This window comes from Schistocerca americana, chromosome 1 (genome assembly GCF_021461395.2).
Source record: "Schistocerca americana isolate TAMUIC-IGC-003095 chromosome 1, iqSchAmer2.1, whole genome shotgun sequence".
Classification (NCBI taxonomy): domain Eukaryota; kingdom Metazoa; phylum Arthropoda; class Insecta; order Orthoptera; family Acrididae; genus Schistocerca; species Schistocerca americana.
Window position 1 is genome coordinate 248,870,645 of NC_060119.1, and position 6,397 is coordinate 248,877,041.

The window sequence follows — 6,397 nt, forward strand, 5'->3', positions numbered from 1 at the left end:
GGAGGAACAGATGGTAATCGCTTGGCGCAAGATCAGGACTGTAGGGTGGGTGGTCTAAAACTTCCCAGCCAAAACTGTCCAATAAATCGCGGGTCTGACCTGCAGTGTGAGGTCTTGCATTGTCATGGAGAAGGACAATTCCCTTTGTCAGCATTCCGCGTCTTTTGTTTTGAATTGCTCTGCGTAGCTTTCTCAGGGTTTGGCAGTATGCTTCTGCATTGATAGTAGTTCCTCGTTGCATGAAGTCGACCAACAAAACACCATGCCTATCCCAAAACACCTACGCCATGATTTTGTGCTGGGACAGAGTCTGTTTGGCCTTCACCTTCACAGGCGAGTGTGTGTGTGTCTTCATTCCACGCTCTGTTGCTTCGATTCGGGCTTGATATATGAAACCTATGTTTCGTCTCCAGTTACGATCTGACTCAAGAAGCCGTCACCTCCTTCGTGATAACGAATCAAGAACTTCATTGCACACTCAAATCTTTGGTTATTGTGGTCCTCTGTTAGGAGTTTCCAGACCCAGCGGGAGCACAGTTTCCTAAACTTTAGGTGTTCACAAAAAATGTTGTAAAGCACTGATCACGACATGTCAGGAAATACGTTTGAGAGGCCTGTTATTGTGAAGCGCCTGTTCTCACGAATCCCCGCTTCAACTGAAGCCACCAAATCGTCTTTAATCAAAGAAGGGCAACCGGAGCGATCCTCACCGTGGACGTTGCCATGGCCATCTTTGAATTCTCTTACCCGCTTACGCACTTTGTTTTCACTCATAACAGTATCACAATAGACTTCGGAAACCTGTCGATGAATTTCTGCAGCAGACAGTTTCCTTGCTGACAAAAACCGTGTCACTGAGCGAATATCACACGCTGCGGGCGAGTTGATAGTCTTAAACATTTTGAAAGCACAGAACAGAACTGTTCAGGTTAGCTAGGGAGCTGAAACTGAGCACAGTTGTTCCCGAGGCATGCCGGTACACGACGCATGCGCTCGTTGCGGTATGCGCGCGAACTACTAAATGTCTACAACAAAACAGACCTTACTTAAAAAAACACGCCTCGTACCAGAAGTATTCTCCGCTACACACTGTTAGGTGGCTTGTGGATTATGCCATAGATGTTCATGAATCGATAAAAACAAATGAGAACAGAGAGCATGCAAATCATAAGTAAACACAGGCAGAGGCGCAACAACATTTACCCCACAATTTATTGACATCTGAATGACCAGAGAGCAATCAAAAGTATCAGGGATGCCTACTGGACCTGGGGAGGGTCTCCAAAATCTACACGTTGAAAGGAATAAAAACAGTCAAATCTGCGACTGAAATAATTTTTCTGCATTAATAGGTAGTCATTTTACTCAGGATGATGTGATTCGGCACACGCATCCTAAATGGCGGTACTCAAGATACATGATGGGCTAAAGACACAGATATAGACCATCTCCATTTACTTCAGAAAATGGGGATACTAAGGGAAGTTCAACACATGTGCAGGTCATAATTACGTAAGCTTCCGCGGCCGGTGATTAAAACTCTTCTGGGTGATGTACCGTGTCATTGTATAAAATACGTTGTTTTCTAAGTTTGTAATTAAAGTATTTTGTACAATGACGACATACAACATGCAGAAGAATTTTAATCAACGTGTGCAAGTTTTCGTTGGCATTTATACTTTACGATCAACAATTTGAGCAATACTATATAAACATACTGGCATCTTGGGAAGCACGAGATGCGCTGGTGGACAAGATTTACACCATTTCCAGCAAATTTAGAAATAATAAAACAAATAGAAATCAACTGCACCTATAGGTACTAGTTCCACTCTACGCTTTATGATCTACAATTTGAGCAACACCGTCTAATTATAACAACTAACTTTCGAACACGCGGACAAGTTAACGGTCAAACGTTGCCTTGCCAGACACAAAAACAAGCATGTCAGGGTATTCGAAAATTACTTCTCACCAATCAACACGTGGAATATCCAAGAGTGAAAGTCCATTATTAATAAGTATAACAACTAAGTGAAGGATACTTTACATTACAAGGCAAAAATACACGTCTGGTGTCTATACTACCGGAACAAAGGGTTTAATTTCAAGTACATACAAAAAACACGAGATGCAAACAAATGAATCGCAAGACAGTTCCCTAACCAACGGACTGAAATAAAGCACTCCGTCTTCAGGCCACAAGTGGCCCATCGGGACCATCCGACCGCCGCGCCATCCTCAAGTGAGGATGTGGATAGGAGGGGCGTGGGGTCAGCACACCGCTCTCCCGGTCGTTTTGATGGTTTTCCTTGACCGGAGCCGCTACTATTCGGTCGAGTAGCTCTGCAATTGGCATCACGAGGCTGAGTGCACCCCGAAAAATGGCAACAGCGCATGGCAGCTAGGATGGTCACCCATCAAAGTTCCGGCCACGCCCGACAGCGCTTAACTTCGGTGATCTGACGGGGACCGGTGTATCTACTGCGCCAAGGCGGTTGCCCCAACGGATTGAAATAAATGAAATTAATCTTAATCTTAAGTTAGCTTAAGTAACACCAATATCTTGTCCATCTACCAGTGGAGAGCTACTACAGACGTACAACATGGCACAAGTGGAACAAGCAGTGTATCGGAAATTGCCCTGTTCGGACCGTCCACCAGTAGTGGGAGATGTTACCATTAGCAGTGGCCGAGTACTAACCGCGTTCCTGTTACGTATTAACCCTCACTCTCGCTCTGTCATTGACCGGAAAGCTCTCCAGTTTCCACGCTTACCGTCTACTCTGTTAGGCTGGTAATACAAACTCATTTCTCTATGAACTCTGGCCCTACTGGACGCCTTTTTCAAAGTACTCGCACGCGCGCTTTCACTCGCACACGTATTTACAAAGAAGAGTGAGAACAAAGCAGCCTATACAGAGGTGAATAAACAAAATATAACCGCTCCTCCCTTTTCCAGGGGCTACGTGTAGGTACGGTAGAGTGAAATGATAAGCGGATTAAGCACCGCATAAATGTCAAGGGGCCAGATGCATTTAACATTTATGAAACAGACTCAACTGACCCGTTTCAGGATTTAATGATCAGCAGTGTATTTAATAAATTCAAAATGACCTGCAAAACACATATAGACTGAACGTTAAACAAACTTGTTGCTGACTTTGAAGAAACGGCTTCTCCACCGTGAACGTCATGTTTATGGTTGAGAAATGAATAAAGAGGCGACGCGATTTAGGATATAGCAGAGATTAGCTGCGTTTTGCTTGAGTCTAACTGCCAAGCTTAAAATGCCAGCGAACTTTCCAAGTTTCTCTCGAGTTCACAGGTCGGCAAACGCCTTGCGTCAACCAGTGCTCCGTATATATAAATGTAGCCTTGGCATTGCTGCGGATCTTCTCCGAAGTTTCGGGGAGTTTGTAAGCTCGGCACAGAATTTCTGGGCGTACGGAATTGAAATGAAAACATTTCTAGAGATCTGGAAGTTCTGAGCAAATAGATAATTTCTATTTCAGATCTGCAACTCACATTGCGCAATACGACAGCGAGAATAATTATTTACTCACTTGCAGCAGGGATAATGTCTCTTTTAGCAGGGATGATTTATAGCATGCTCTTTTCTCCCGGTCGGAAATCAGAAATCAGATAACAAGCCTACAAAATACAGCACGAAGATAGGACTCCAGATGTCATTCAAAAAGACTGGATAATGGAAGCAGATCCACTAGTAATCAACAGCATAACTGTAAATAACAGAAAAGTAAAAACAGTGAAACTATTTGAATACTTGGAGAAATTATAATATTCAACTTGGGCGAGAAATCTGCTTGGCAAGAAAGAACTAACAAAGTGATGAAAGTTCAAAAATTAATATGGTCCACATACAATAGAAAATGAATATTTGTATGTATTGTATTGTATGTTAACTGGGGACCTAAAAACGACGGAGAGACTCCGTCCCCGCCGCAGCCGCAGTGGACCACAACCCCACGAGGACTACCGCAGTCCACTTCACCCCTCCGCCACCCCACACCGAACCCAGGCTTATTGTGCGGTTCGTCCCACAGTGGACACCCCCCCGCCCCCCTCCCCCAGGGAACGTCTCACTTCAGACGAGTGTAACCCCTACGTTTTCGTGGTAGAGGAATGGTGGTGTACGCGTAAGTGAGGAACTTGTTTGCGCAGCAATCGCCGACATAGTGTAGCTGAGGCGGAATAAGGGGAACCAGATCGCATTCGCCGAGGCAGATGGAAAACCGCCTAAAAACCATCCACAGACTGGCTGGCTCACAAGACCTCGGCACAAGTCCACCGGGCGGATTCGTGCTGGGGACCAGGCGCTCCTCCCCACTCCGGAAAAATGAGTATTACTCGAAACAAACTTAAACCTTAACAAGGCGGTGGTTCAACCAGAGGTGACATACGAAAGTGATTCTCTTTTCGAAGTCACCCTGGAAAACATATTCGATAAAATCCTAGAAATAGAGAGAAGAATTTCTAGAACATACATAAATAAGAAATATCAGGAAAGATGGACAAAGGTGGGTAGTGCCAAATGAAGTGATGTACAGCGAGCTGTAGCCCATTACGGGCACTACACGGAAAAAAGGAATTCTTTTTCTGGTCACATTACGAGGACACCAGAAATCAGATTACAAAGTAAAATTATAAAGAAACTTTGGAACATGAAGCGGTAAGCAGGATTGATAAAGAAAATCGGGGAAGATACGAAAGAGCTAGAATTTAACCTGGACGATTTGCAAAACCAAATAGACAAATTAAAGAAACTGAAAACATGAAAATAAGATAAAAAATAGAAAAGCGACAAACAATACAAAGAGTATTTACAGATGAGGTACGACAAAAAAGATCAATATGGGAAGAAAACTTGTTGAAGAAGATGGCCAAAAAATGATTGACTACAGTGGTCCAATGAGGCCGTAAAAGCAAGAAGGAGAAGAATTTCGTCGTTGCCTACCATACTTCGTAAATTCCTTAATCACGCAAACGATCTAAATAAGTAAAGGAATATAACTGACAGCGTTATCTGCTTCCATTATCCGGTCTTTTCGGATGGAATCTGGAGTCCTATCTTCGTGATGTATTTTGTAGGCTTGTTATCTGATTTTTGATTTCCTGAGTGTTGTTAGCTGGTAACGCTAAGTGATCTCAAATCCCAAGCAATTTAAGTATGTTTGATTTTTCTTGGTTCCAACTCTTATGTTTTTAGGATTTTACTTGTACCATTCCCGCATCACTTTCTCCAGAGCAAGTAATGGTGATAAATCATCTCTCTGTTTCAATCCTGTTTTAATCTAAATGGCTTAGATATTTCTCCTCTGAACTTTACTTTAGGTGTGGTGTTTGTTAGAGCTGAGTTTATCATTTTCGTTAATTTGGGATAGAGACCGAAATTCTTAGTACCTTCATCACTAAAGACCTGTGAATACAATCATAAGCTCTTTCGAAGTCTACAAAGGCTATGACGTACTGTTTCTGTCTTCTTATGAGGTAATTCATTACCATTTTCAAACTGATTGTCTGTTCTGGGCAGCTTCTCCAAGGTCTAAATCCTCTTTGGTATTATCCTTCTTAAGCACTCTACTGTATTGTTGGAAAACCTGAAGAGCGGTTGTTAAATAGACCAAAACGAATAATTGCCAAAGAATGTATTAATCTCTCGGGCGGAAATTAAAAAAATTCTGTTAAAACTATTCAGTCATTGACTGATGCAATTCATTATCACATTAATTAAGGGTTTTGAGACATTTTTCTTTCTTCAAAGGATTTCCTGTAGCATTTCTGTTACATTCTTGCGTGGGCTACACCGACCTGTTACAATCATACCCTGAGTATGCTTCTAAATTAGTTCGACGCCTGTCGTGATGGCTACTGAGTAACGACTCCAGACACTGGAACAATGCTCTTGAATTAGTCACTCAGGCTTCTTGTACTGGATTGCCTTTACAGATATACTGCATTTTCCCAGAACCATTCCAAGCCGCCCGAGGTGGCCGAGCGGTTAAAGGCGCTACAGTCTGGAACCGCACGACCGCTGCGGTCGCAGGTTCGAATCCTGCCTCGGGCATGGATGTGTGTGATGTCCTTAGGTTAGTTAGGTTTAAGTAGTTCTAAGTTCTAGGGGAGTGATGACCACAGCAGTTGAGTCCCATAGTGCTCAGAGCCATTTGAACCATTTGAACCATTCCAACTTCCTTCCCTCTATCGCTTAATACACTGCCGGAATAAATGCCGCCCCTTTTATTGACAAGTGTTGTGACAGTTCATCATTGTAGGAGCATATGATAATAAATGCAGACCAAATGAAACACGTGTCGCAGTAAAGGGCTCCCAAGAAGTCGTACAGTGTACGCCCCTCATAAAGGTACTGAATGAC

The 6,397-nt window shown here is 43.1% G+C and overlaps 1 non-coding gene across 1 annotated transcript; it reads left to right on the top strand.

Moving 5' to 3' along the window:
* Positions 1-6,003: 6,003 nt before the first annotated feature.
* On the top strand, positions 6,004-6,088 carry Trnas-gga. The gene is given in 2 exon segments: positions 6,004-6,044; positions 6,054-6,088. It is a non-coding gene; the product is annotated as a tRNA-Ser (tRNA).
* The last annotated feature ends 309 nt before the right edge of the window (positions 6,089-6,397 follow it).